The following is a 27,968-nucleotide window of genomic DNA, read 5'->3' as shown; positions in this document are numbered from 1 at the left end:
CACAGAATAGTCACATCACAGAACCCCAAGGGGCAGCCTCTTAGAACTTAGCTGACTCTCCCGCTCTCTCCCACGCCGAACCCCAGGCAACCACGACTCCTCCACCTGTAATTTTGTCATTTTAAGCACTGTCTGTAAATGGAATCATGTGGTATGTTTCATTTTGAGATTGGTTTTTTAACAGGCTGGCCACTTTTAATCCATTGTTGCCAATCTTTGCAGCAATCCTCCACATTAGGATCATGAATTCTCTTCCATCAGCAAGAAGTGCCCCCTCTGGCGGGCACAGGGGCATGCCCAAGACCACCCTGCTGGTCAGGTAGTCAGGAGGGAGCGTAGGCGCACCTGACCAAGGCCTTGACTCCTTTCATAGGACCTTACCTTCCTCCTGGGTCCAGGTATCTGTTCTCTTTTCCCCTCCCTCTGCATTTGAGGCAAAGTTGAAGTTGTTTTCCTACAGTCTGAGCCTTGGTGTGTGTGGTGCTGGGCATTGAGCCCAGGGACTTGAGCCTACCAGGCAGGTGCTCTGAGCTGCGGTCCCATCCTAACTTTTTTTTTTTTTTTAAATGTGAGGCAAGCACTCTACCAACCGAGCTGTGTCCCCCAGCCCTCTAACATTTGAGACAGATTGGATCACATTATTTTGGACGATGGGTGTGTTTTTGGTACAGCTCTGTTTGGGGCCTGTTGCTCTTTTCTGTGCTGATCTTTCAGCACTAGACACTCCGGCACGTGTGATGAGGGTCGTTGTTGTGTGGGATGAAGAGAGACTTGCACACTGTCTCTTGGATCCATATGTGAGCATTGTTGGCTTGCAGCACATCTGGCTGAAGTGCCTAGCCTGGTAGGTGAGGTTACTGTGGTGCCAACATATCCAGAGCTGCTGAGGCACAACCCCACTGCAAACAAGGAGCCACCAGCACACCAAGGGATGGAGGGAAGGCAAAGGATGCAAATCTATGAACCACAGTAGCTCCAATACTAGAAAACAAGGCTTTTAAATCTCTGTACAAATAATGGGACTGGGGTTGTGGTTCAGCGGAAGAGAGCTCGCGAGGCACCAGGGGCTGGGTTCAATTCTCAGCACCACATAAAAATAAATGAATAAAATAAAGGTTTAAAAAAATAAAATAAAATCTCTGTACAGGATGCAGTTTTTAACAAGACTGAGAAACAGCAAACTGTGGGTTTCTTGGTTCTGAACCCCCAGTCATGCCCATTTTTCAGCATCTTTGAGCTGGCTGTTCCCTCTGCCTGGAGAATTCTTCCAAGATCTCCATGTGGCTCTGCTCTGCCCCTCGTCTTCCTATTGGTCTCTGCACAATATTACCTCCAACCTGTGGCCTTTCCTGATATTAAAAACCGCAGCCCCCCACTTAATTCCTCCCCATCGCTGTTTGATCCCATTGAACGCACCCTTCTTCTCCTCCTGCCCCAGCCTACCCAGGTTTGCTCCTGCTGGAATGCAGGCCTCGGATGGGCAGTGGGCGCAGCCTGTTTTGTTCACTGGGTATCCTCAGGCATGGATGAGAATGCAACAGATATTATTTGAGTAAATGAGTGTTTTTAAGAGGAAAGTGGGCAACCGCCCAGTTATAGGACACGAGAGAATAATCAGGCCTATACACGTAAGCAGCTGGTGCACACTCATTTAAAAAGGTTGAGTCAGTTGAGTCTGGATGCGCTCTTTTCTCGCTTGCTTGGAACATGTCTCTGGTAGTGACTTTTCCGATGGAAAATGATTGACTTTGGGGAGCTCTTTGAGGTGTGTAGGAAATTAACCAGCAGATCTAGGTAATTGAACCTTGCAAACTATCCTAGAAATGTTTATGCTTCTGCCAAATTGAAGCATGAGCTCAGTGTTTGCATAACCACCTGTGTAATTACCTGCGTTAGCACTGCAGCATGTATTTGCTGAGCTACACTCTTCAATTTTGCAATAAAAGTATTTTCACATGTTGGCTGCTGCTGTGAAAATTGGTTTCTCTAGCCCTGGAAAGCCTGCGCTGCTGTTTTGACTTGGAGGTGTGGTCTGGAGCCGCACAACATTTGCTTTCTTGGTGGAAGGGCGAACGTGATGGAAATCAACTTTTGGTTTCAACTTCTCTTCTTTGGGCTGTTTTTGTTGGTGCAAGGAAAGGAAGAAGACAGAAATACTGCTCTAGGGAAGCTTTAGGGGCTGTGTACCCGGCTGAGGTCACAGTGTTGGCTTGGACAGAGCTGGGTCTGGTGGGAGGACGCTGCTGAGCGGGGAGTCTGGTCTCCCGGGGGTGCTGAGTGGCGGGAGGGTGGCTGCTGCTGAGGAGCAGGAAGGGGTGCTGCCTGGGCTCCTTCCGCCCCAACACCCCCAGGACCCAGGTGTTTGTGGTGTGGCTGAGTGCCCTTCCTGTCTCCTGGATCCTGTGTGAATTAAGAATGACCTGGAGGGCGAGAATTGGAGAGGGGAGAGTTGAGAGAGAATATTCATGCAACAGGAGGGAAATATGTTTTGGGACAGGCCTCGGTGACTTCCAGACAACCCCTTTCCATGATCAGGAGACACCTCTTACCCACCTCCCTGCACTAGAGTCAGACCTTTCTGTTGGCAGAACAGTCATGAAAATTCTGAGCACAGCTGTGTGGAGACTCAGACATGTCAATCATTTGGTGCGCCTGTCAATCATTTGATGCTCTGGGATGCTCCCGGGAATTGGCTGCAACACCTTCCCTTTGTTAGTTAAAGGTAGTGCTAAATTTAAATAGCTAACAGGGGTCAGACACCACTTATTTAATTTCTGAGAACAGACGTTAGCTGTCTTTTTCCCAAAGGAAATAAGCCTGGTGGAGGTACTTAAATCATGCCTTTTCCATTTCTTGAAATAATTTCCATTTCCCTGCCCTAGAAAGTAGACCATCTCAGAGAGGTTGAGAGAGAATTGCAAAGCCACGTGGGTTAAATCAGCTCAGTACATCACTCTGAACTCATTGAGCAGACAGCTAACACCACCTAGTAAGCACCAACTGCATACAGATCAGTGGGTTCAAATGAAACCCAAGGTGGGCAGTTTAGACTCGACTCAGTAATGTCACCCAACACCAGCTGCCATGGGAGGTGGGTCCCTGGTACGAGGATCCATGAGTGTCTGGATTTAAGTGTTGGGTGCATCTGTCTAATTCTGTGCTGGGGAACAGGGGTCACTCCTGAGAAGTCCTAGACCCGTAGCTCATGGTTACCTGGCTTTAGCATAGGTGGCCCTGTGCCACAGACACCAGGAGAGTGTGCCCAGGCCTCTGGCTTGGTCTTAACTCCCCGTGCGTCCACCATCCTTGCTGCCTACTGACAGTCGAGTGTGTTGCTCTATTTTGATGTTTTTTCCAAGCTGTTTCATAAATTACCGCAGCTGCTCCAGGCTCCCCTTTGCCACCGCTCGCTGCCGTGTTTTCACAACAGCCCCCGCAGCTGTTTGGGCCAGCCTGCCCTACCCCTACCCCTCCATCTGCCCCTCGCACGGCTTCCCTGTTCCCTGTGCAGCCAGGTGGCAGGTCCCAGTGAGCTGCCCACTCTCCGTCCTCGTCCTTCACAGGGGACCCCTCCTCGCCCAGGGCCCACCCTGGCGCACTGCTGCTCTCCAGTGTACAGAGCTGCTCCTGAGTCCTGGGCATGCGCGGGGGTCGCTTTCCCCAGACTTGGGAACTTCTGAGGTGAAGGCTCTTTCAGATTAAGCAGCGGTGGCCGCCCGGGCCCTCACCTTGAAAGGTCAGCTTTACTGAAACTGTGCAGGCGGTGACTGGGTGTGTCCCAGCGCTCCCCCTCATGGGTGGCGCTGCTTACCTTGGATGAGCCCTCTTCCCAGTGGCGAAGTGTTTCTGGCTCTGACCGTTGTCCATACGTGTAAGGTCCACTGGGAGCTGTTGTCCTTGTCACCCAGCTTCTCTGGCTCTACTCCAGTGCACCCGCAGCAGGCTGTCACACTGTCATGGAAACGGCACCTTAAACCCAGAGTGGGGCGCCCGTGTCTGTCTCCTTGCCAGCCACATTAGAGAGCAGAGATCAAGTGAGTGTGGGTATGATTACGGTAATCAGACCTGGAAACCGCTCCGTAGGGGGCCCTCCTCAGGCTTCTGTAAGTCGGTGTTTTTATTTCAGAACTGCGGTCTGGGGGGGAGCAGGAGGGGCAGCCGGAGGGGACAGGGTTCCTGTGGCCGCGTCTCTGAGCTTATGAGGCCCACGTTGCACATGGCCAGGGGAGTAGACCAGCCTCTCCATCCCTGTGCTGAGATTTGAGGGCACATGTTGACTTGTCCAGTGTAGAGGTCGTGGACAGTAACTGAAAGCTACCTGTGGGACATGAGCTAGAAGGAGCACTGTGTCACCTGGGCTGGCCCTGCCTCGCTGCACCTGTGGTTGGGGCCACACTGGACGTGTCTGCCTGCAGCTCTGCCCCCACCCCCAGCCTTCCCAGTTAGGGAGTGGGAAGCCTCAAGGGCCCGTGCAGGGCTGCAAGGGGCTTCGTGTCTGCGTGTAGTCACCAGGCAAGTTTCATTGAAAAAAAACCTTCTATCGAGAGGTGCTGTGTGATTGAGGACAGCAGCCTTGGAGTTACACAGACCCTGGTGGCAATCCCAGCGCAGCCACTTCCTAGTGTGGCCTCCAGCAAGTGCAGCCTGTGGGAGGCCCATAGAACTGGAGAGCTGTGACCACCTGAGGGTTATTTTGAGACTTTAAGTGACCGGCTAACTGCCGGGAGGTGTTGACTTGGGTTCTGAAGCACATGATGGAGACTGAGGTCCAGCTGGGCCACCCGAGGGTGTTCAGGAAGGAGCAGGCTGCACCCTGCTGTGAAGGGTGGGGGCTTTCTGAGGAGCTGGGCTGGGGTCATGCGTCCTGCTGGCCCCTATGCAGAGGTATGGTTGCACTTGCTGGGTTTTCAGTGGGACCCTGTGGTGTGTGCCATTGGGCTGGGTGGAAGAGGGCTAGAAAGTTCTGCAGAAGTTGGGACCTCCCAACCTACGGGAGAGACACCTGCACAAGCTGTCCCGGTCCCTGAAAGCTGGCTACAGTGAGCCGAGGCAGTCAGGCTGGGGGTAGCCCTTGCTCTGCTCGCACTGTAGCCCTGGGCCTGCTCTGTGTAGGGTTGGGTGGCTGCACCCCCACAGGAGCTCTGAAGCCCTGAAGCTAACCTAAAGGTCCCCGGGCTCCTTCTGCTCTTTGTTCTCTTTAACGTCGCAGACCTCACTGTACTAAGTACCACCTCACTGTACTAAGTACCACGTAACTGTACCAAGTACCACATCACCGTACCAAGTACCACGTCACCGTACCAAGTACCACGTCACCGTACCAGGTACCACGTCACTGTACCAAGTACCACGTCACCGTACCAAGTACCAACTCACCGTACCAAGTACCACCTCACCGTACCAAGTACCACCTCACTGTACTAAGTACCACGCACGCTTCCCCAGTCTGTGTGGCTGTCAGGTGCTGTGTGGCCTTACACCCAGGTGCAGTGCTGCGCAGTCTTCAAGTTCTTTCCGTGGGTTTTCCCCCTTTCCTTTCCTCACCTCTGTGGATTTCATTATACCTTTAAAGGACTCTTAAAGGCTTTAAGGATATCATGGCTCAAATTAGGTAGCAAGAAAGGTTTATTTAAAGTCATATTTTTGGTAGATTTCGGTTATGAAGGTTAAACCCTGTCATCAGAGGGAAACAGCACATTTGATTATTCTGTAAAATAACTGTAGCTTAAAAATCTTTCAAGTTATTTTAAAAATACAGTATTTTATTGAGTACCCATCATTATGTGTTGCCCTAAAGCAGGGTCAGCAACCTTTTCCTATGAAGGGCTAGATAGCAAACATCTGGGTTTCCTAGACCACTCCCAATCCTAGATGGTTGTGCTGTTATGGAAAGTAGCGCTATCACACAGACTATCACACAGCTCAGTGTTCTGCAATAAAATCTTATTTGGAAAAATAGATTTGGGGCCAGATTTGGGTTTCTGAGGTAGCCTGCTGACTCTTGCCCTCCAGGAAATGGGTTTTGTTGGAATGTGAAGGTAAATAGAAATTAGATGAATCACAAAATCTTCAGATGATTTACTCCAATAGGCTTTTTGAAACCTCCCATGGTGGTCCACCCTTATTCATCCTATGGTCAACCGTGGTCCAAAAATATCATATGGAATATTCCAGAAACAAGTAATTCATAATTTAAAAATTGCGTGCCATTCTATATAGATTGAAGAAACAGCTCACTTTCTCCCTCCCAGGAGGTGAATCATTCCTTCGTCCAGTGTATCCACATTTTATACACTACCCACCCGTTAGTCACTTAGTAGCCATCTTGGCTATCAGATGCACTGCTGAATATCAGTCTTTACATTCACTCTTATTTTAAAATGGCCTAAAGCACAAGGGTAGTGGTGCTGGCACTTGTGTCACAGTGTACTGTTATAATTGTTCTATTTTATATTGCTGCTAATGTCTTACTGTGCCTAATTCATAATTTAGGTCTGGTGGAGGTGAGTCTGGAAAGGTGGAAACGGTATAGCTAGAGTTCGGTACTATCCTCAGTTGCAGGCATCCACTGGGGGTCACAGAACCAGTTCACCACAGATAAGTGGGGGTAGCTGCATGGTTTGAATTAAATTTTTGTAAATGAACCCTAACTATCAATTCAGCTCTTCTGTTTTTAAATCTTTGGTCTCAGGTTCAAATTGAGCCCGTCTTCATTAAGCAGCCGTTTCTGGAGTGTCTCCTTCCCGCTAGGCTCTGGGTGGGCTGTTGGAAGTTTGTGGGTCACTCAGACAGGAGGCTTTCCACTGGGCAGTGGGTCGGGACTTGGTGCTCGTTATTGCCAGATGGGGACTCCTGCCTGAGACCCCACTGGACACATGGCTCCAGGTGCCGGGGACACTGCACTGCAGAGGGACCTGGGTCCCGCTCCTCTCTTACTGTGCATGTGTGTTTGCTATATTTTCGCCTCTTTATTTGTGTGCCATTAGAGAAAGTCTGCGAGACAAATTTACAAATGGTGAAAACAGCTTAATGACTTAGTTGTCAAAATTCCCAGTCCTGATGAGTCAAGAGATGTGTTTTCCTGCCCTTTATAGTTTTTACTCAGTCACTTAAGTTCAGTCTTTGAATTTCTCTGTGTCCTGCCAATCAGATTATAAACCAGCCCTACCAGATTGCAGAGGGCTGTGTTCCAACAGAGGGTCCCTTGCAGTCCGGCGTCCCTGGGGTGTGCTCATGGGCCGAGCTTCTGGCCGCTGCAGACTGGGCGGGTCTGCGATCTGTTACTGTTCACAACTTCTGATAACAAATGTCTGCATTTTTTCCACATCAACAACCAGTTTTCAACTCTTGAGACACCGAGTGGGTGACTGAGTGATACTACTCAGAATCGGTGCAGACCCCGCCCACCTGAGGGCTCAGCCTGCGCACTGTCCCCAGGATCCATGCCAACTGCGTGTCCAGGCCTCCTGTACTTCTGACCCATGGATGATTCAGCTGAGCCTTCTTGGGCTCAGGGATTTCCAAAGTGGCTCACAGACCCAGTGTCGAGTGGCAGTCTATTCTAAAGGATACGACCTGCATCACCTACAGGAGGAGCTGTGTAGGGTGAGACACAGGAGCGGGCATGGCGCTTCCGGGCCCTCTCCAGGTGTACCCCCTCCTAGTGCCCCAGTGTTCCCCAACCCAGAAGTTCCAAACCCCCAAACTTAGGGTTTTGGGAGGGTACATTATGGTGTCATTGTCAGTTTAACCATTGACCATGGATGGTTGTCTCAGTTTTACCCCCCGAGGTTGGGAGTGAGGTTGCTGAAAATCCATCTCTAACCACCAGCTCTTAACTGGAAGGTTCCATGGGCTCCACCAAGAAGCCCTCATGGGCCTGAACTCAGTGTGATTGAAAGGGCTCCTTGTGACCATCAGGATGTGCCTCTCACACCAGGAGAGCCCAGGGAGCTCAGCACTCTGTGCCGGGAACCGGGGTGAAGAGCAGGGAGCCGTTCCTCACTGTACCCTCCCGCTCCAGGGGCCTGGGCAAAGGGGAGCAGGGCAGCTTGTGCAGGGAAGGCCCTGAAGTCCAGGCGGGTGTGGGCGCTGTGGCCTGAGCGTGGTCCTGCTGAGCACTGTGGACAGGTGTTGTGGGTCTGGCTGTGGGGACCTTAGGAGCCAGGAGGACATTCCAAGGTGTTGGAGTGTGGGAGAGAGAAGGGTGTTCCCCAAGTGGGCAGTGATGTGAGACGGTCAGCACACACCTGCGGAGTGGAGTGGAGAGGAGTAGAGGGAGATGATGACAGGGTTCTGGGCAAGAGATGAGGAGGCCAAGTCCAGAAAGAGGGTTCCTTTCTTTCTACGCGTCCCATGACAGAAAGTGTGGTTCTTTGAGGTTATTGAGGGAAGAGGAAGTACTTTGGGTTAAGATGAGGCACGAAACATTTCCAAAGACAGACAGGGTCAGCGTGGGGAAGGGTAAGTTCAGAGGCCCCCGCCCCCAGCATGGTTGGGCGGCAGCCACGCAGCGCTTGCGGGCCCTGTTCTGCAGGTGCCAGGACTGTGCAGAGCGCAGGTGCGTGGAGTCAGGAATCCACCTACATGGAGCTCGCTGCACGGGACGCTTCCTGTGTGGCCCTCGCTGCAGTGGCACCCAGGGCCAGAGAGCCTCTCTCTCATTGCTAAGCAGTCCACTGGCTTAATAGGTTAAATTTCCTGGTGACAATTGCCAAATTAAAAAAAAATACTGTAAAATATTGCCAAAGAGTACTGCAAAAATAACACCGTTTTCCTGGGTGGACTGTGAGCTTCTTCCTGAAACAGGACGCTGAGCGGGGGCCGCACGCTGCCCTCTCACTGTTCTGAAGTCCTGTTCCCGAGCACTACAGTGATTCATATGACTAACAGACGTCTGTGGGTTTATCACCAGCTTGGCCTAAATGTCTGTAAGATGCCTGCCATGGACATTATCCGTTTTGTTTTTTTTTAAACAAGAGATTTCAAAAATTGTTTAGACTTTTACCTTTTGTGGTGTGGGAGTTCTGCCGCAGTCTTGGCTGGGCACAGAATCACGAGCCACCACACAGCTTTGTAGATTCAAACAGCAAATCTTTATTCCCGAACTCACACCGGCCTCCACACACGTTCTGGGGCAATCCCAGTTCTGCTGCCACCCAATTCACCTACTCCACGAGGCTTTTTTCCCAGAATGCTCTCTGAATCTCATGAGAACTCAACGGGAGCTCAGGCAGCAGGAACGCCCTAATTCCAGCAGCAATAATCCTCAACATCGAACTTCCCTAAAATCCAAGGTCTTAAACTGGGAACGCCCTTAACCCAAGGACTGGGATACTTCCTCAAACCTGATCAGCTCTAAACCCGGATCCGCCTTGGTCTTTGAGCAAGGTCACCTTACATGCAATGTCAACAGCGAAATCATTCACATGGGGTACGCTAGCAAGGAAATTTTGATGCGTCATTTCTACTTGGTAATGGCCCTCAGCAGGAGTTGAAGCCGGGGCCTTGCTAGGCAAGCCTCTGCTGCTGGCCTCATCCCCAGCTAGTTTTCATTAATTAATTTATTTTGATGTGGGGTCGAGTCCGGGGCCTGGTACCCACCAAGCATGCACTCTACCCTCGAGCTACACCCGCAGCCCCAGCTTTTAGGTTTGGTTGCTTAATTTGATATAAAAGCCAAAATAAATCTGATGGAGATTTCCTAAGAGGGAGGTGACTGCAGAGGGCCCCGCAGGAGCAGTGTCCTTGTTCGTATCCGCTGTTTATTCCCATGGGTGGCAGTCTCGTCTTTGTGTGACGGTAGGTGGCTGGTGGCGTTTCCCGCCCAGCATGGCTCCTCACAGGCCCTCGCTCGGGGAAGGTTGGCCAGTATGCTGCTGAACTTGAATGGGGAACCCAACCCTGGGTCTTAAAGGGTGGAGGGCCACTGGGCTGTGGGTCCTGGGCGTGGGTGACTGGATGGTGATTGGCTGGACGGCCATCCTTGGCAGAAGCCCTGGGCGCCTGCTGCCTGCCCTTCTCACAATCTGGACTGAGTGTGTACCGAGAGCCTCCCGGAACTGGAGGGTGGTCCTGGGCTGGAGTTCGGTTCTCTCCTTGCACAGCCTTGCCAGGGATTATTGATGCTTCACTGTTCAATGCGGAGACCTCCAGCCACCCGCGGCTGTCTACATGTAACGAGCCAGTGTCGTGAGTGGAGCTATCCAGATGAAGAGCCCCTCCCCTGCAGCAGCCGCAGAGCAAGGGCACGCTGACCCAGGTGGCTCAGGGACACTGCGTGGAACAGCATCGCAGGACGCAGCTGGACTACAGCACCTGGCACACGGCACACGGCACAGTCTGTCTGGGTCAGTTCGCCAGCTCCTCTTGTACCCGGCAGCCGTTCCGCTTCTAGATTCACCACCAAAGCATTTGCCCCTGGCGTGTCCACATCCTCTTCCTTAGGGTCAGAGACGCTCTAGCGTTAGAAATGAGCTCCTAACCTTATACTTCTGCTTTACACATATTCGGGGTTCACCTTAGGCAGCCTGTGTGGGGTGGCATGCTACAGGGACCATGTATGGCTAACCCGGTCCACCTGTGCCGGTCCCATAGGTGTGCATGCGATCGTCGGGTTGCCCAGAACTTCTGAAGGACTGCAGCCTGGGCTTGTACCTGCGTGTCACATTCCTGCCAAGGCCACCACTGGAGAGAGCCTGGCCTCACTGCAGGCCCCCCCCCCCCCCCCCAGTTGCTCTTGGGGTTTTTGTTCCAGTGATCCAGTGAGCTAAGGCGTTTCTTTCTTAACTTCTACACGTTGATCTCAGCTGGTTCCACAGGAAAAAAAATTCCTTCCTCGACACACACACAGCCCTGCCCAAGTTTGACGACTGCTTTCCTGTCACCCCTGGGTCTTTCCTTCTACATGCTAAACAGACCTGGTTCCGCCAACTGCTCCTGTGTGACATGTTTTGTCAGCTGCTCACCACTCTTCTGCTGACTGACACCAGGGACAGCTGCAATCCCTGATGGAAAGGTTCACCTTTCTGGTGAACGCAGGTCGCGCTCCGTACCTCTGCAAAATCAGTCTTTCTTGAGCTGGGGGAGAAAGGCTGCTCATATCTACACGTAGAAAACATATAAACTGATAAAACGAAGTTTCCTTTGGCAAAAAGTAACATAGTTGTCTAATGATGTTAATTTTAAAGTCAGAAAATATTATTTAATCTTAATAAAAACAAGTCTGCTCTTTACAATCTGTATTGTGTAGAGGGGTGTTTTGTTTTCATTTTGCCGTGCTGGGAACTGAACCCAGGGGTGCTCTGCTACGGAGCTACATCCCCAGCAATTTTTATTTTCATTTTGAGACAGGGTTTCACTAAGTTGCCTAGTCTAGCTTGAACTGCTTGTCCTCCTGTCTCAGCCTCCTGTGTCCCTGGGATTACAGATGTGTACCACTAGAGTTTGGATGGAGTGAACAAAAAGTAGTGTTCCTGATCTCCCCTCCCTCCTTCCTTCTTTCTGATCCTCCCTCCTTCCCTCCCTCCCTTCCTCCTTCCCTCGCTTCCTTCCTGTGTCCTCAGCCAGGGATGAGCCAGAGGTTAGTTTCCCCTATGGAGAGAGGCGTAGGAGTGGATTTAACAAGCATGGCCCTGGGGGTTGCGGGGGCCCCCTCAGTGGCCTGGAGAGCTGAGACCCTGTACCACCTCAGCAGACTGACTTTCTGTCCTCACTTTTGAGTTTCTGAGATGGGAGTGACACGTGCAGCGGCTTCTCATGGGGATGGTGTACGACTTGGGGGCACGGTGACAGAACGCAGGCGAGGGTCCTGAAGGGCCACTCCTCTACTGGATCTCATTCTTCTGCTTAAAGAGCGTTATGGCACTCATCCACAAACCTCCTGGCTTCTCCTGCCCGCATTTATGTGCCTTCCTCTGTTGCCATCCAGTGTTGAGAGCTTGTATCTACCGAGAAAGGGCCTGGACCCTCCCCATCACGGATGGCCCTGTCATCTCCCCGTAGTGACAGTGATGGGCTGGAGGTCATTCAGTCCTCATGGTGGCTTGAGGAGCTGAGTGGTGTAACTAGTCTGTTTTACAGAAAAGGAAGTTGAGTCACAAGAGGTGAAATGACCTACTCAATGTCGTGCCCTTTGGGGGCGTGACGTCACATGGGCTTGGGCAAGCATTTTTCCCCCCTTTAATTTATAGAATGAATGGAGTAAGAGCTCATTTAAGAATATGAAAAATAGCCTGGGCAGCTCCGAGTGACCCAGGTTGGGCCAGCGACCCCTCTGGTGCAGGCGGGGGTTATGCAAGGGATTAAATCATGGTCTCCTTGGGGGCCAGTCGAATGGACAGGCCACTAGAGTTGCTGGAGGGACTGAGGTTCTCATGTAATGATTTACTGGAATAAATCATTATTTATTTGGACATGAAGTGTTTTAATAAGTAATGATCAGACATTACGTTTCTGATTTTACTTAAAAGAAACCTTTATTCAGAAACAGTGGCTTCTTTTGAGCATCTATTTGGAGAAGATCAGTTATTCCCGCAAAGGAGCAATACCTACTTGGAAATGTCTTAAGTTACAGATTTATTTCCTTGTGCCTTGGTAGAGGAAAATGGTTTTGGGGGAAATGTGTCAAGGAATGTTTACTTTTAGCGTGAAATATGTTATGATTGATGGCAGCTTTTAGACAATTTATGGGAAGGTTTATCTAATTGCATTTCACAAGGCATCTTATCCCTTGAGAAATATTGTCCCTTCAGGGTTCTTTCCTCCTCATCTCAGTTACGTTGTCTGAGTGGAGCCACACGGCCCTGAAGAGGAACATTCAACCCAGTGGGAGCAGGACTCGTCTAGGTGGCTCACCTCCGTGGTGTGCATGGGGGTCTGCTCGTCTGCAGGCCCCTGGCTTGGAGGACCCCACGCCTTAAGAGTGAGGCTGCTGGGGTGGGTGGGTGGTGTGGGGAGTTCCCCTGGAGGGCACCCTGGGACCCAGCGCTCAGCCTGGGTGGAAGGCGGAGCGGAGCCTTTTCATACATCCAGACAGAGGCGATCCCTACAGTAAATAGGGAAAACCACCAGGAATCCAGATGACCTGCTTCTGAAGCCAGGACACTGGCTTCTTTGGGCTGGACAAGGGTTTATAAAATTTAGAAAATAATAATAGTAATTAAAAGAAAATGATAGAAGAAGATCCAGTGGAAGGAGGCTGTGCTTGGTGACCGTCGTGTGGGCGTTCACGTGACCATTGGCTGCAGGACCTGTGTTCTGGTGGCAAAGGAAGAATACCAGGGGGCGGGCAGTTCTGTTCTGACTGATTTTTCAAAGTTTAAAATAGTGTGGCTTTCTAACGACTTGTTTACAGAAGTGAGCAGCGGTGTACCTGGGCCCCTGGCGCCCATTGTTGTGTGTCGTGGGCTCAGTGTGTGCCCTGTCTGAGCCCTGCAGGCCCTCCCAGCCTCCTCCCGGGCAGCTGCAGGTGACAGGCAGGAGGAGCAGGATGCTGGCCTGGCCTTCCTGTTGGTGGACTCCAGCCAGGGGGAGCAGCTGCACCGTGGGCTTGTCCTGGGGCTGCTCCCCAGGTGAGGGGCCGGGAGCCTCCCTCCACCAGCCTCCCGTACAGGCTTTTCCTCCTCAGGTGCACCCCGCCAGGTTCGCCCACCCCCTGCCCAGGAGCCGCTCTGCCTTCACGGGGAATCCAGTGGTTCTTTCTGTTTAAAGCCTGTCTGCTTGTGACTTACAAACCCACATCCCAAGCGGCACACCTGCATTCCTCAATGGCGACCACAGGGTTCTCCAGAGTCCTCACTGGGTCAGAGGTCACAGAGCTCACCAGGGGCTTCGCCAGGGCCGGCCATGGGGACAATACCTGAGCATCATATTTTAGTCTTCAGGTGGCTTCGCTGTCTCACAGTGACAGTCTGTTTTGGAGGAGATGAACATGCTTCCCTGCCAGGAATCCTCCCTCCCCAAATCCCAGAGCAATGGAGCTGCTGGTTCTCAGCAGCCATCCTGTTCACTGTGCAGAGGGGACAGTCCAGACTGTCCTCCCCCCAGGGCCCCTGCACTGGACTCGAGTCCCAGGGCTGGCTTGCAGTGCCCATGAGGAGCATATCAAGAGAGAGGCTCAATTCCTGGGGTGCTGCGGGAACATGGTCTTATCAACTGACAGTTGTGGGTTCAGATTCTAACACCAAGTGTCATTGGGACAACTTAAGCTAAATCTCTCAAGTCTTAGAAGAACATGACTCATTTACAACATGAGGGTAAGGGCTCCTCACCCTCAGGCTTAAACGTGACAAGGTGATGCCTCTCCATTCCTGACAGGTTTCAAAGAAAGACATTGCCTTTTTGCCAGGCATGGTGGTGCCCGCAAGTAAATCCAGCCACTCAGGAGGCTGAGGCAGGAGGATTGCAAGTTCAAGGCCAGCCTTAGCAACTTAAGTGAGACCCAGTCTCAAAGTAAAATAAAAAGAACAGGGGTGGTAGTGCCCCTGGGTTAATTCCCCAGTACCACAAGAGTAACCCCGAAACCAAAGAACCAACAGCCCGAGCCAGCCCAGGGAAGCGGGTGTGGGCCTTTCTTGGGCAGGTGACTGTCACAGAGCAGACTCTAACTTGTCTCAGCTTTTCAAAACCCAGTCACCACAGCGTCTTCCCCGTCACCCTGGAGCAGGCAAAGCCCTTCCTGGATCTGCCTGTGAGTCTTGCTAAGGTGGGAAGCAGTTTGGATGTCTCTGCTCATCAAAGGGACCCATGCAGAGTAGGCCAACCCGAATCCTCAGGGAGAAGCCCTCTCAATTAAAAAACAAAAACAAAAACAAAAAACAATAGCTGACGTACTCATTTTGGTAAAGATTTATGATATACCTCTAGTTTTACGCCTTTCTTGCATTTTGACACATAGTCTGTTCCCATAGTTAGCGTATTTAGTATATTTATTTCACAGGAACTGATGCGGAAAATGTAAACTTATTTTAATGTTTATGTTGGCTTGTCTTTGTTTTTCTGACATTGTGTCTCAGCTCTGATTTCATAATGTCACTTAGGAATGTGGCTGCTAATTTTAACACCCTGGCCATGGGGGAATATCCCCCTCCACTCCCCCCCAAACCTGTAGCTTTTCTAATTGTAAAGTTTCTAGGAACATGTTGGAGCACATAGTAAGGGCTGTCAACTTTTTAAAAACCGCTCATACATGGCGCATACCTGTAATCCTAGAAGCTCAGGAGTGTGAGGCAGGAGGATCAGAGTTCAAAGCCAACCTCCACAACTTAGGAAGATCCTGCCTCTAAATAAAATATAAAAAAGGCCTGGGGATGTGGCTCAGTGGTCAAGCACCCCGGGTTCAGTCCTCAGTACCCCCCCCAAAAAAAAAAAACCAAAAAAACAACAAACAACAACAAAAATCCCTGCTCATGAAAGACGCAGTCCCATGCGTTGTAGTGACATGACACAGCTGCTCGGGTTTGTCTGCTGGTGAAATTGTGTTCTTTTGCAAGTGTCGGTGTCCCTGGGACTCAATTTCCTCATTCTCAAAATGATAAAGTTTAGCTGATGACTGCAAAGATCCGCTCTGAACTCACTGAACTGCCCTCTTAATCTCCTGGGTCATGCAATTCAGTGACATAACTGGGGTTAGCCTGAGGGTTTCAAAGGCAAGATTAATGAAAGCTCACTCCCCAGCTGTGGGCCAGGAGATTAGTCACCAGTGCTGCCCTGTCACTGGAACCTGGTAGGACTCGGTGATGATCAGTGGATTCCGCCCTGTCCCTGGTCCCCGCCGCCCACCTCTCCCTCCTCACTGCTGCTGTGCCCAGCGTCTGTGTGAGCCTCAGGGCCTCGTGGGGCCTGTGGAGGGCTGAGGCAGGGGCCACAGGACAGACAGTGTGGCTGCCTCCCCTCCTGGTCAGCGATTCCCAGAGCCCATCTGGCTCCCGCCCGCTGGAATTAGGCAGCCAAGGATTTGCACGTAGTTTTCTTTTTTCTCATTTTCAAGTAATCCTCCTCTTCTTACCTTCCTGAGTCCTCCTCCTTTCTTCCGATTAAGCTGTAGATTTACTCTGTGAGAACGGACTGTAATTAATCTTTCCCTGCCTTGATTTTTTTTTTCTAACTGAAAAATCATGAGATTAGCTAATAGTAGCCTTTTCGCCATGATCTTGGCAGGAAAAACGAGATAACTGATACCATGAAGTGCTTTGAACTGGGAGCAGGAGGGTACTTCAATGACAGGAAGACTTTTCTGTCTTTGTTTTTATGTGACATTTAAAATGTTAGCATTGAATACGCGTCAGGGAAGGGAGCCTCCTTCTGAATGACATTGCTAGAATGATGGATGACCTCCAAAATGTTAGAGTTGCAGAAATCAATGAAACAGGCTTAAAGACTGTGAAGACCAAGTCAGATATCATTTCTTTTCCAACAGTACATGCAGAAATGGGGGAATTCAATGGTAGGTAAAGACGATAATAGAAAGAACATATACTTTCAGATCTTGCGGATCTATTTTGTACTTACCCTTATTATATGATTCAAGAGGAAAGGGGTAACATAGGATTCATGAGTGTTTTGTTGTGTCGTAAGTTTAGTGACTTCTAGAGCTCTCAGTCTAATACAATAGCCTATAGCCACAAAAACATCGTGATTGTTAAATTAATAAAAATGTTAATAAAACAAATAAAATTAAATAAAAAATTCAGTTACCTAGTCACACTAGTCCCTCAAAATGTTCATGAGTAGCCACCTGTGGCTAGTTGCTTCTGTCTCAGGATGTGCAAACACAGAACATTCCAGAAGGCTCCAAGAGAGATGGCTGTTGTAGAGGGGATGAGAAGAGGCCAGAGGACTTGGCCACCCTCCTCTTCCCTTGGTTGCTTTTTAGAATCTAAGTGGACTCTTGTTTTACATTATCGTGTTTCCAGTGTGTGTTTGAAATCACTGAGGCACGGGTTGGGATTTGAACTCCAGTAGACACTCTTCCTATACCGAGAACGAACATGCCTTTAATTTGATGATCTTCAGAAGGTCCCGGAACCATTTCTGTGCTTTCAGTTCTCACTTCTTTCATTTAAAAAAATCCCTTACTTTACAGGCACCATGTTAGGAGACCAATCTAGGAGCCAGTTAATCATGCCAACTTGATTGTTGTGTGGTTATTTCATGAGTGTGAACTGAAGTGTGAAGTGTCCCTTCTAACAAGGGAATCCCCTCTTTTATTCCAGTGCACTTGTTAACACCCCCCCCCCCCCAGGGCTCCACCTCAGTGCACACCCAGAGCCTGCCCGCCTCTCCCTGTTCCCAGGGCTCCCCACGGCCTGCACACATCCCTAAATGGCTGCAGCTGCTCCTGCCCTGGCTCCCTGCTTCCGCTGTACCCTCCTGGGCACTTTCAGTCTGTTCTCAGCACCAGTGAGAGCCAGCCCTTGAGTGTCACTTACCCTTAGCTGCTCCCCACCTGGCAGGGGAGAGGAGGCTCGGCACGGGGCGCTGCTAGCACGCAGTTTGTGTGAGACCGTCTGCACCTCACTTGCTCTCTGTGTGACAGCTCCATGTGGCTTTAACGAGCTTCGCCTGAGGCTCCACAGTTTATCCTGAAACTTTGAGCTACTTGGCCAGGTGCTTGGTTCCTCTAACAGGTAAGCAGTGTTCCTGTTTCCCTCAAGCGCTTCTCCGCATAGCCCGATCTCATCCACCTGAAGCTTCCAGAGATAAAAACATGCTGTTTTAAAAAAAATTAACATCCCTCCCATTAGCTTGCCCTTTCAGCAGGTCCTGGTTTTAAAAGATAGGTGACCTTGTCACTAAAATTCATGGTCAATAAAATAAATTATGATGATTTCTATATATTGTACAAGTTTTCCCCTTCGGTACCTTGATCCACTCTCTATAAATTGACTTTTCTGGATTTGACTCGGTTGCCCTATTGACACAATCAAGGGCAAAATCAAGATATTTCCCTCAGCTGTCTGAAATCCTCCATTAAAGTACATTTCACCTGCCCTGCATCCATTGCTGATGTGAGGACCCCAGAGCTGCAGAGGGGAGAGCTGAGCCGTCCTCCTGTAACAAAGGACTCATTCTTGGGACCCAGTAGGCAAGGGCAGGAGGTCGGCAGGTGGCACTTGTACCCTTTGCTCCGTTAGCTTATCTTTTCTTCATTCTGTATCTTGGCGGGGGAGTTGGGAATCAGGTAGTGGACTGGTTTGAAGCAGGTTGAGATAATCTGCACACAACAGGGTTTTAGGTACTTTTCTTTTAGGATGTGACCAGTAATGGAAGAGGAAGGATGTGTCAGTCAGCGAGAGGCAGCAGGCAAAGCAGGCAGAACTGAAGCTGATCACCGGGCTCACAGATCGGAGCACCTGTGGCCTCCTAGAGTCCTGAGTGTTTTCAGTGGACACTGGAAGAATGGCAAGGCTGGGCTCACTAGCTCAGCAGGTACAGGGCACCACCCTTGTGCTGGGCACTGCACTGGGCCCTGAGAAGCAGAGCTCTGAACAGGACAGAGGTGGGACTCCCAGGCACCTTGCAGTCTGATGGGGTTGGTGGATATTAAGAGTCGGATCCCACGAATAATTGAAATGACCATATGTGTTTGTGAGGAAGAGTGTGAGAGCGTGACAGGGAGAGCGGAGGCACTGGACTTGAAGTCCTAGGTGGGACCTGAAGGCGGACTCGGGGGCTGGGTCCAGCTAGCCGGGAAAGGACAGCTTGATGGGATGCTTTGGACGCACCGGCTGGGCAGGAGCCCTCGCCATGGAGGCCTACCCCTCACTGGCATCCAATGTGGCCGGGTGTGGTGTGGCTCAGGGGGAGGCAGGGCCCAGTGTGCCAGCAGAGAAGGGACCTGACTCCATGTGGGTCTCTGGAAAGGTCAGGGGTAGGTCTTTCATAGGCAATTGGCTTGAGGGACTGAGGGCATCTGTGGGAGGCTCCTTGAACTGGACCAGGAGGTGACGAGGGTGCACATGAAACGTGTGTAGGTAGGCAGGCTTCACTGCACTTGGAGGTCTCCAGACAGGGGGTGGAGGTGACAGGGCCTGGATTCTGGACTAGAGAAATTTTGGATGGCTGTGTTTGTCACTGAGCAGGGGCTGTTGGAGGAGGGACAGGTCCTAGAAGAAGAACCACGAGTTTAGTCATTGATGTTCAGAGTTTACAGGTTGGAGAGACGTGCAGGCCAGTTAGTTGGATAGATCTGATGTTCCGAGAGAGGTCTGGGCTGTGTGGACAGGGGAGTCGTGCGACTGATGGAGGTTGTGGGAGTGGAGGTAGCTGGGAGTGGACATGCAACCAGAGATGACCGAGGGGTGCACACCCGTGGGAAAGACAGTGTCAAGCATGAAGGGCTGTGTCCAGCGCTCCAGAGAAACCTGGCTAGAGGATGCTGAAAGGCATATTGTGCATCTAGCAGCCAAGATGAGGGGGGCCTCGGCAAAGGAAATGGAGCTGTGGGTCAAAGCCAGGTTTGAGCATCGCGAGCGAGTCTGAGCGGAGCCCTTTTTGTTGGGAAGTCGTGCTCAAAGGGAGAGGGGATTGGGGGTAGCAGGAGTCGTGCAGGCTCCAGGGATCGAGTCTGGATGCTCTCGTCTCTCTGTGGAGGGGGAGTGCCTTTGGTTGCTCAGCGTTCCTGCAGTGGCCAGGGCCCAGGTGAGGGCAGGGATCCCGGCCCCCAGCCCTTCAGTGGACGTGCAGGCAGCTGTGGAGGCTTGGAGTGCACGGCAGGTGGATCCATTCTGGTAACTTCTGTTTCTCTGAAGTCGGCGGCTAAGTCATCCTCCCAGGGGCACGGGGAGGGGTCAGCTGGCCGGGTGGCCTTGTCCTCCGGCTGCTCTTGAGCCTGGGAGGAGGTCTGGGCTGGGTAGCCAGCTGGGCTCGGCCAGGGCTGCGGCTGTCCGTGGGAAGTGAGAGGGCAGACACGTGGGTGGAGGGTGTGGACCTGGGAGGAGGGGTTCCAGCCGGGGTTTGGTGGGGCGAAGGTAGCTGGTGCTGACGGAGAGGGGTGCTCAGGGAGACCTGCTGCCCGGGGACAGGGAGCTGGGGGTGGGAGGAGCCGAGTGAGGGATCCGTTTCCAGGGCCTCTGTGGCTTCTCTAGCCTTAACACACATAGGGACCCCAGGGGGTCTCAGTGAGATGCAGATTCTCACTCACCAGGTCTGGCGGGGGCCTCAGATTCTGCATTTCTAACCAGCTGCTAAGTGATGCCCGCCCTGTGCCCTGTGCATCAGCCTTGGAGGAGAGGGCCGAGAGCTGGTGCCTGAATGGAAGTCCCAGAGGCGGCTGGCGTGTAGCTGAGGAGGGTGCCTGCCTATCGGCCTGAGGCCTGGGTCTGGTACTCAGCCCTGTAGAAAAAACGCACTAAAAAGAACCCTCAGGTTGGCGCAGTTTCAAGCCGTAACAAGGCCCAGGGTGTGTTGAGTGGACAAGAAGGTCCAAGCCTCCGGGGTGTGTGGCAGGGCCAGCACTGTTCCAGCACCCTGTGTGGGTGACCTGGCGTGACCTTTGTTTCACCCTCGGTGAGGTAAGGTGCAGTCCCTTACTTTACAGTCCACGGAGGGAGACGCCGGGAGGCCTCCCCGGTCAGCCGTGCCTGTGAGTGGTGGAGCTGGACTCCAGCAGGGCTGTCCAGCTCCCAAAGCCAGTGCCTGGGTGACCGAGTGCAGCCTCCTTCATCCCTGGGTGACAGAGTGGGGTGGCTAGGGAGGTTTTCAGTCAGTCTGAGCATCGTCTGTGAATCAAGTTTGGAGTGTGTACGGGTGTGAGAGACGTGGTGGTGCCAGACCCTTTACACACTCCATTTGATCCTTGCCGCTGTCCTGGAGTTCACTTTGACGTGATGCAGAGAGGTTGGGTATTTGGCAAGTGCATCTGGATTGGTCTGTGTCCCAGGCCTGTGGTTCCTTCACGCCTCAGCTCCGAGTGGGAATGGAGCGTCCCTTCCAGTCTTAGGTAGGCTCCGGCCCTCTGGGAGCTCCCTCCCTGACCCCGGCCACATGCTGGAGACGGTGTGTGCTGGACAGATCCAAGAGGAGCTGGCCTCAGGGTGTGGCTGTTTCTAGCTGGCGTGTTGGCCCACACCTCGGACGGGCCTGGTCTTTCTTCCCCGTGGGTCCTGCAGAGCTGTATTCTATCTGAGGACACTTGTAAGGGCTCCTTGGACATCAGTGTCTTCACAGATGAGCGCACAGTAGGTCATCTCTGGTTCTCGTGTTGGGATACCTGTGTCCCCAACTTGGAAGTGAGGAGATTGGGGCTTGGAGACTTGAAGTGACTTACCTGCCCAGTATCCCTCGGCTCACAGAGGTGGTGGGCAGCAGCACGGCGTGCATTGGTGGTCAGTGTCAAGGCTGAAATCCTGTTGTGCTTTTTCTGTATTCCTTGAACAATCGTGCCTCTGCTGTTTGTGAATTGATTTCAGACAGATAATGGCTGCGATGATGGGGGGTGCTGTAGCCTGCCACCCAGGCTCACCCAGGGCTGAGGGGTCTGGCAGTGTGAAACCTGGTCCTGTGGGACTGAGCGGGGGGTCCGACTTGTCTTCTCTCATGGCCCCTGACAGCCCTTCATAGTCACCCCCTGTTTGAAGAAGGCCACTGCTGCTTGCCAGCTCTCACGGGAGCGTTGTCTGTAAGAACCCCGTCTCCTTGCTCTGCCCTTACGAGGTTTTCAAAGAGCAGGTGTGGCAGATTCCAGCATTTCCTCTCAGCTGGTATTTTGAAGAGGGTCCCATATGTAGTGACATTCAAACAGCAGATGCTTTGAAGTAGCTGTGGGAAAAATGAGGTGTGCTTCTCTCCTGCTTTGATAATGCTTCCCAAGATTGCAATAACGACGACGCGACCCTCTCTGAACTGTGGGTGACCATCCCGTTTCTGCAGGATGGCAAAGTAACCAGGTGAGAAGAAATGGATTTGCACAGGTGTGAGTGCATGAACACCCCCTGTGCTAGGCACTGGCACAGAAAACCGGCCACTGTGGCTTCTCGTCCTCTGGCGCGAGCATCTGTTGTTCTAGACAGCAGGGACCTGGCCAGCTCGGGTCCTTTCAGCAACATTTACCAGGGCCTTGTCACCCTTGAAGCCCCCTGGAGCCACAGAGGAGGATGGCCTTGGATCAGGGAGGATCCCAGAGCATAGGGCAGGAGCATGGAGACCTGCGCCAGCCGCTTTTAAGGCCCGCAGAGGTTGGGCCTTGTTCACGGTTGGGTCACTCGGCTGGCTGCTTCACTCGGGCCCAATCCAGACACCCCTTTCCAGTTTAACACTAGTACTTACACAGAAGCAAGAATAGTGGACATTGCACAGCTGACCCCAGGTGCAGGCTCTTGGTGAGCACTGCACAGAAGCTAAGGGAGTTAGCCCCGCAGCTCTGAAGCTGGGTGCCGGCGTTTCTGTTAGTGTCAGAGGAGGAAACCGAGGCAGAGAAGGTTCTGTGGTTTGCTCCGGGTCATGTAGGTCGTGAATGCAGAAGCCTGGGCCAAACCCAGGTAACCAGCCCCAAGGTCTGCCCTCTATCCCCAAGACCGGGGCTCAGCAGCCCTTTCTGGTTAGTGCTTTAGGCCTTGTGACATGTCTGCTGAGCCCTGGGCTGTGTGTGGGAGCAAGACAGGCAGTGGACGAGGGGCTGTGGCGGGGCTTCAGCCAGACTTTATTTTCAGGACCAGGCAGGGGCTGGATTTGGTCTGTGGGCTGTAGCTTCTGGACCCTCACTGGACAGCAGCGCACATTCCGGGGCACCCCCAGTGTGTCAGTGCACCCATGGCTGCCCATCCGGTGTGGTGCTTGGGGCCAGGGAGGGCGCTAACAATGCATGTCCCGCATTCCTCTGGGGTAGTGTCTGTCTTTGTGCATTGGCCAGAAAGGACTTCGGTCATCGCGGCTGTGTTGTTAGGAGGCTCACAGCCAAGACACAGATTTTATTCTCTCCACTTCCTGTGTGACCTTGCACAGTCCCTCCATCTCTGTCACTCGTAACTCACTCGGGTGATAATGAGCCTGGCCGCCTGCCTCTCCCTCACCTGGTGTGTGTGAGTTGGATCGATGGCCCTGTCACACGTGGAGCTGGGAGTTTGAAAGCAGGCAGTGTATGAAGGGGCATTCATCATTTAATTTGCTTGTAAATTAGAGAACATGCTGGGGTCATGGGACCGTTGTTGAATGTCTGGCATGCAGGGCCACTTTTCAAGGAAAGGTGCTCCCGGGGGGTCTGCGCGGAAGTCGGGTCACAGGGCTCACGGGTGGCCTGCGCAGCCTCGGGCCTCAGGCACTCTAATAAAGGTGCAAGGGGATTCTGCGGCCAACCCAGACATACATTCTCCATAAGAAAGTTCAGGCTTCTCTGCTAAACTGTGAGTTTGAACATTACAAACCGTTTTTGTAAATGTTTCAAAGTGAATGTTTGAAGTTAAAAGTTGAATGGCGAGGTGTCGGGGAACTGGGCTGCAGCTTGCATTTCAGTAGGAGGGAGAGGGCGGGCCTGGGCTGGCGTGCTGAGGCCTTCCTGGGAGAGTGGGCCTTCCCAGGAGGGCAGGGGTGGCTTTGCCCCTGGGGTGAGAGTTCCTTGGCCAAACACACACTCCCTCTGAGACCCCAGGTGGTTTTTTTTTTTTTTTTTTTTGGTGACTTTTTTAAACTTTGTAAGAAAATTCTTCTCCTTAAAGGCCAAGCATGAGTGTGGAGCTGAAAGTTTCTCCCCAGGAGATGCCCTAATATCTTTTTGGTTTTGTTTGCTGTTGACAAAAACCATTATTTAAAAATCTAGCAGTTGTAGCTACATAATTTTACTTTGTGAATCCAAGTCAAAGGGGCTCTTATTTAGGTTCTAGTCCGAGCTGGTGCTGGGTTGGGGTTGAAGTACAGGTGTCTTTGACTCAGGTGCCCAGCCTGGCTTGGTTCAGCCGAGGAAGCCCTGCACACTCTTGTTGGAGGCTTCCCAGTTTGCTGGTCTCGGCCTGCGATCTGCTAGAAGTTAGCCCACTCTGGCAGCTCTCCAGCTGGGAGGTGGCAGGGCCAGAATTTAAGTCCAACACACCCAAGCAGGTGGCCACCCAGGAGCCCTGGGTCCTGGGGTGAAGATTCTCAGTGCTGAGGCTCCAGTGTCCTGGGAACACTCCGTTGCTCTGCAGTAGAAGTGCCTGCTGCCTGGCGGCTCTGCTGAGGGGGCAGGTCTGAGGTGGCTGTGTAGCCAGCAGGGAGCTGCGGCTCCCTGATCAACTCAGTGTGTGTCCACCAAGTGAGAGGGTGAGGCACGGCTCTGCGTGAAGCAGCGGCCCTTGGAGTTTTCCTCTTGCTGGAGAACATTGCCACGTGCTTCCTGGTGGGTGGGGAGGGTCCTGGGAAGGGTGGGCCAACTCTGTGGATCCCCGATTTCACTCCCACCTTGTTACACGTTTTCTAACACCCGTCCTGTGCCTCTGGGGAACCTAGCTGGCTGCCAGAAGTGGGGACCAGCCGGCACCAGGCCTTTGCGGCTTATCTGCTGCCTTCCAGAGCTGCACTCCCTCAGGATGGGTCTCTTTTCAGACAAATTACATTGGCAGGTGCCCCGCTCAGCACGCCGTGTGCCCACACCCCCTGTAGAGGGTTGACACAGGGGCCCATCGCGAGCCCCGCTGGGGTCAGGGTGAAGGCAGAGGCCACCACTGGAGCGTCAGGTGTCTGCACGTGGTGGAACCTGGCCTTACGCAGAGGGGACGCCACGGAATGCTCTGTCTGCCCCTTTCTTTTAAGCATCCTGAGCCCAGTTAGTGCTCTGCCAGCGGTCCCAGAAGTCCCCTGTGGTGGCAGTGCTGAGAGGACGGTGGGTCCTGTGACCCTTCCTGCAGGGGTGGGGAGGGCAGCGTGTGTGTCCCCTGAGTCACCGCTGCCCTGTGCCAGCTGTTGAGTGCGTGTTTTTGGAATTCGATTTTTAGGTCTGTTAGTCAGAGTCACATGGGGACCTTGTAATCACTTAATTACCCGAGTGTGCGGTGTGTGACAGTGGGGGAGGTGTCCGCTCCTCTTTCCCCTGCGGTCTGTTCCCGCTCCCATGTGACACTCTTGCCGGGTGCAGAGTGGCTGTGGTCGTGTCTGCTTTTCAACGGGTGTAAATAAAATCCATGTTCCCAAGTGATTCCTGTGGAGGACACAGGCAGCCGAGGGCACCCGCCGCAGGAAGAGATGGCACATGGCGGGGGTACTGGCGGCAGCAGCACGGAGCTGGTCCCTTTGAGGGAGTCCCAGAAGGCGGGAGGAGCCAGAGAGGAGGAACAGGACTGGCCGAGAGGTGTGTGTGCAGAGTCACGTGGACAGATGTCAGACGAGACAGACACTGGCTGGGGACCGAGGCCAGCAGGCAGGACGGCCAGTGGGATGGCCCTTTCTTGTGACCCCCAGGACCCCACATCCCATTGAGTCCTCTCACCTGTCTGCACTCTGAGGCGGCAGAGTTCCTTGACCCGTCCTCGTTCCCCTGTGTGCAGATCACGGAGGGATCTGGTTCTTGGAGAGGTCTGAGAGCCAGAGTGCCACCTCCCGAGCCGGACCCTCCAGGTTGGAATCCCAGCTCAGGAGGAATGCCAAGTGACATTCTCCATGTGCCTCAGTTTCGCCATCCTAGAATGGGACAGCACCTGTTCCCTGATGGGCTCCCACGTGGGTTGAGCCAGGTGACCCATACAACATCCAAACAGCTCAGGGCAGGAATTGGCTCGCAAGATGATCCTGGATGCTGTGCGATGAATTCCACTTTGGAGGGATATTCCCGGAGCTGAAGACATTTTTCTGAACACTGAAGGGCCTACAGGTTCCTGCCTGGGCTTTTGGCGTTGACCCTCTCTGCTGATGTGGGTGAGAGTGGAGCGCGTGGGCTGGAGCGAGGAGTCGCCGCTTCTCGTCCTGTCTCTGCCCGGAGCTCCCTGGGAGGCAGTTTCTCTGGACCTGCTCTCTGCTGCCGCCCCAGGATTCAGGGCTTGGCCAGGGGGTATTGAAACCTGTCTGGCAGATGAGTTTTACCATGTGGCTGTTGTTGAAATTCTGTCCAGAGATTCTTGGACTTGGTGTTCTCAGGAGGACCATGCAGGTAGTAGCCCTGGGAGTCTGATGACTGTACCTCTTTGTGACTGAGGAGGGAGAGTCGTGAGCGTGAGCCTGGGAGAGGAGCTGGGCTCGAAAGAGGGGCACGTCCTGGGGCGACTGAAGGAGGGGACTCCAGGTCCTCTGTGCAGCATGGGCTCCTTCTGGGAAGACACCTCCTTCCTGTGAGATGAGTCCTGGTCCCACAACAAATGTCGATGGCAACCTGCTCACTGGACCTGTGCCAAGGACCTGGGGGTCTCTGCTGCCTGTTCTGTCCCTGTCTGAACGCCTTCTCGTCACTGTCATGGCTCTTCTGACTTGGATGTCCCTTACTGAGCCTGTGTCTCATGCAACAAAACACCCCCAGCCCTTTCTGAAAGGGCCTCTGACTCCCAGCTGCCTGCATACTGCTGTCCTACCCAGGGCGGCTTAGTACGGGGGCAGAAGGTTCAGGGCGTTTTGTATTTGGGAAGACAATTTCAGAAGTTTGCTGTTGGGCTGTTGAAGAGGGCAGCCTTGAGCTCTGTGGGTCTTTCCGGTGTGGCCTGCGCTGGGCTATGCCATCCTGCCAGGGGCAGAGCACGTGGAGGCAGGTGTGGTAATGCGTCCACCTGGCCCTGTCATCAAGAACCTCCGCTTTGGGGTTAACAGATGGCCCCAGGTGTGAATCCTGTTCCTGTCCTGATGGTGCGACCTTGAGTGAGTGTCACTGCTGAGCCTCAGCTGGTTGCTCTATAAAACGGGGGCGTTGCTTGAACGTGGCTTTCATGAGACTGTGTGTGTCTGTGTGGTCAAAGGCGTCTGCTCGTGGCACGTGGGGTCGCTCAGTGAATGGAGGCTATACCAAGGGACACGCCCTGCAGCCTGGGCAGCACAGGGCACCCTGCTCAAGTGCCTGCTCTTGGGCTGATGCTTCCTGGTACATTGTTTGAAGTGCTCAGTGCTTTTGAGCCATGGTCTGTCCTGAGAGTGTCCTCTAAGTTCTGCAGGCAGAGCTGCTGCGCTCAGCTGCCTGACGCCCGCCCACCAGCCCGTGTGCTCCTCTGCTCCCTCTCTGCCTCCCTGGCCTGCGCCCTGTGGTGCTGCTTCATTCCTGGCCTCGAGGGTCTTAGTAGAAAGCAAGGATTCTTGCTTAGGGGAAGAGCAGGGATTGGCTCTCGGTTGTGGCGGTCACAGATGGAGAGTCTCGTTCTTCACTGTCAGGAGTCATTTGTGATCCACTTCTTCTTCTTCTTCTTCTTCTTCTTCTTCTTTTTTTTTTAAAGAGGGGGGGGGAGGGAGGGAGGAGAGAGAATTTTTTTTTTAATATTTATTTTTTAGTTTTCGGCGGACACAACATCTTTGTTGGTATGTGGTGCTGAGGATCGAACCGGGCCGCACACATGCCAGGCGAGCGCGCTACCGCTTGAGCCACATCCCCAGCCCAGTGATCCACTTCTTAGCAAGAGTTACTTCTAAAGCCAAAAAGTGTGAATGACACAAGTCCGTGCTGTGAGTGGCCCGAGCTGGCATTCAAGGGAAGGTCTTGAACTGGGCTGTGCGTCCCGTGCCCTCCCCGCTGCCTGACCCCCTGCTCCTCATCTGTCTCTTAGTAGATTGTTCAACAACAGGAACAGCAGATTTTATAGAAGAGAACGTAGCTTTTGTTTCGGGTCTGGAGACTGGAGCGGACCATCCAGGCACACCTGCTGGGTCACCTGGGCCCGGATTAGCAGTTGGAGCCTTGGGTTGTGTCTAGGTAAAGCCATGTGACTTTGGAGAAGTCCTCCAACCACTTGAGGGCTCAGTGTCCTGGACTTACGCAGTTGTGCGGGTTTTGTTCTTAGCACACAGGTCTCTTACGAAGTAGGGATTTATGACAGGGAAGTTCCTTGGAAAATGGCAAGAAGGCCCAGGGCATGTGGGACCAGATGGATGGAAGG

At 52.7% G+C, this 27,968-nt stretch overlaps 1 protein-coding gene across 9 annotated transcripts in view; it reads left to right on the top strand.

The window, feature by feature from the left end:
- Positions 1 to 27,968, top strand: part of CARMIL1 (capping protein regulator and myosin 1 linker 1) — a 244,063-nt gene that overhangs the window by 66,097 nt on the left and 149,998 nt on the right. The gene's annotated exons all lie outside the window — the stretch shown is intronic.

Source organism: Spermophilus citellus (genome assembly GCF_964194105.1).
Source record: "Spermophilus citellus genome assembly, chromosome: 5".
Taxonomy (NCBI): domain Eukaryota; kingdom Metazoa; phylum Chordata; class Mammalia; order Rodentia; family Sciuridae; genus Spermophilus; species Spermophilus citellus.
This window is presented reverse-complemented; position numbering and strand designations above follow the sequence as displayed.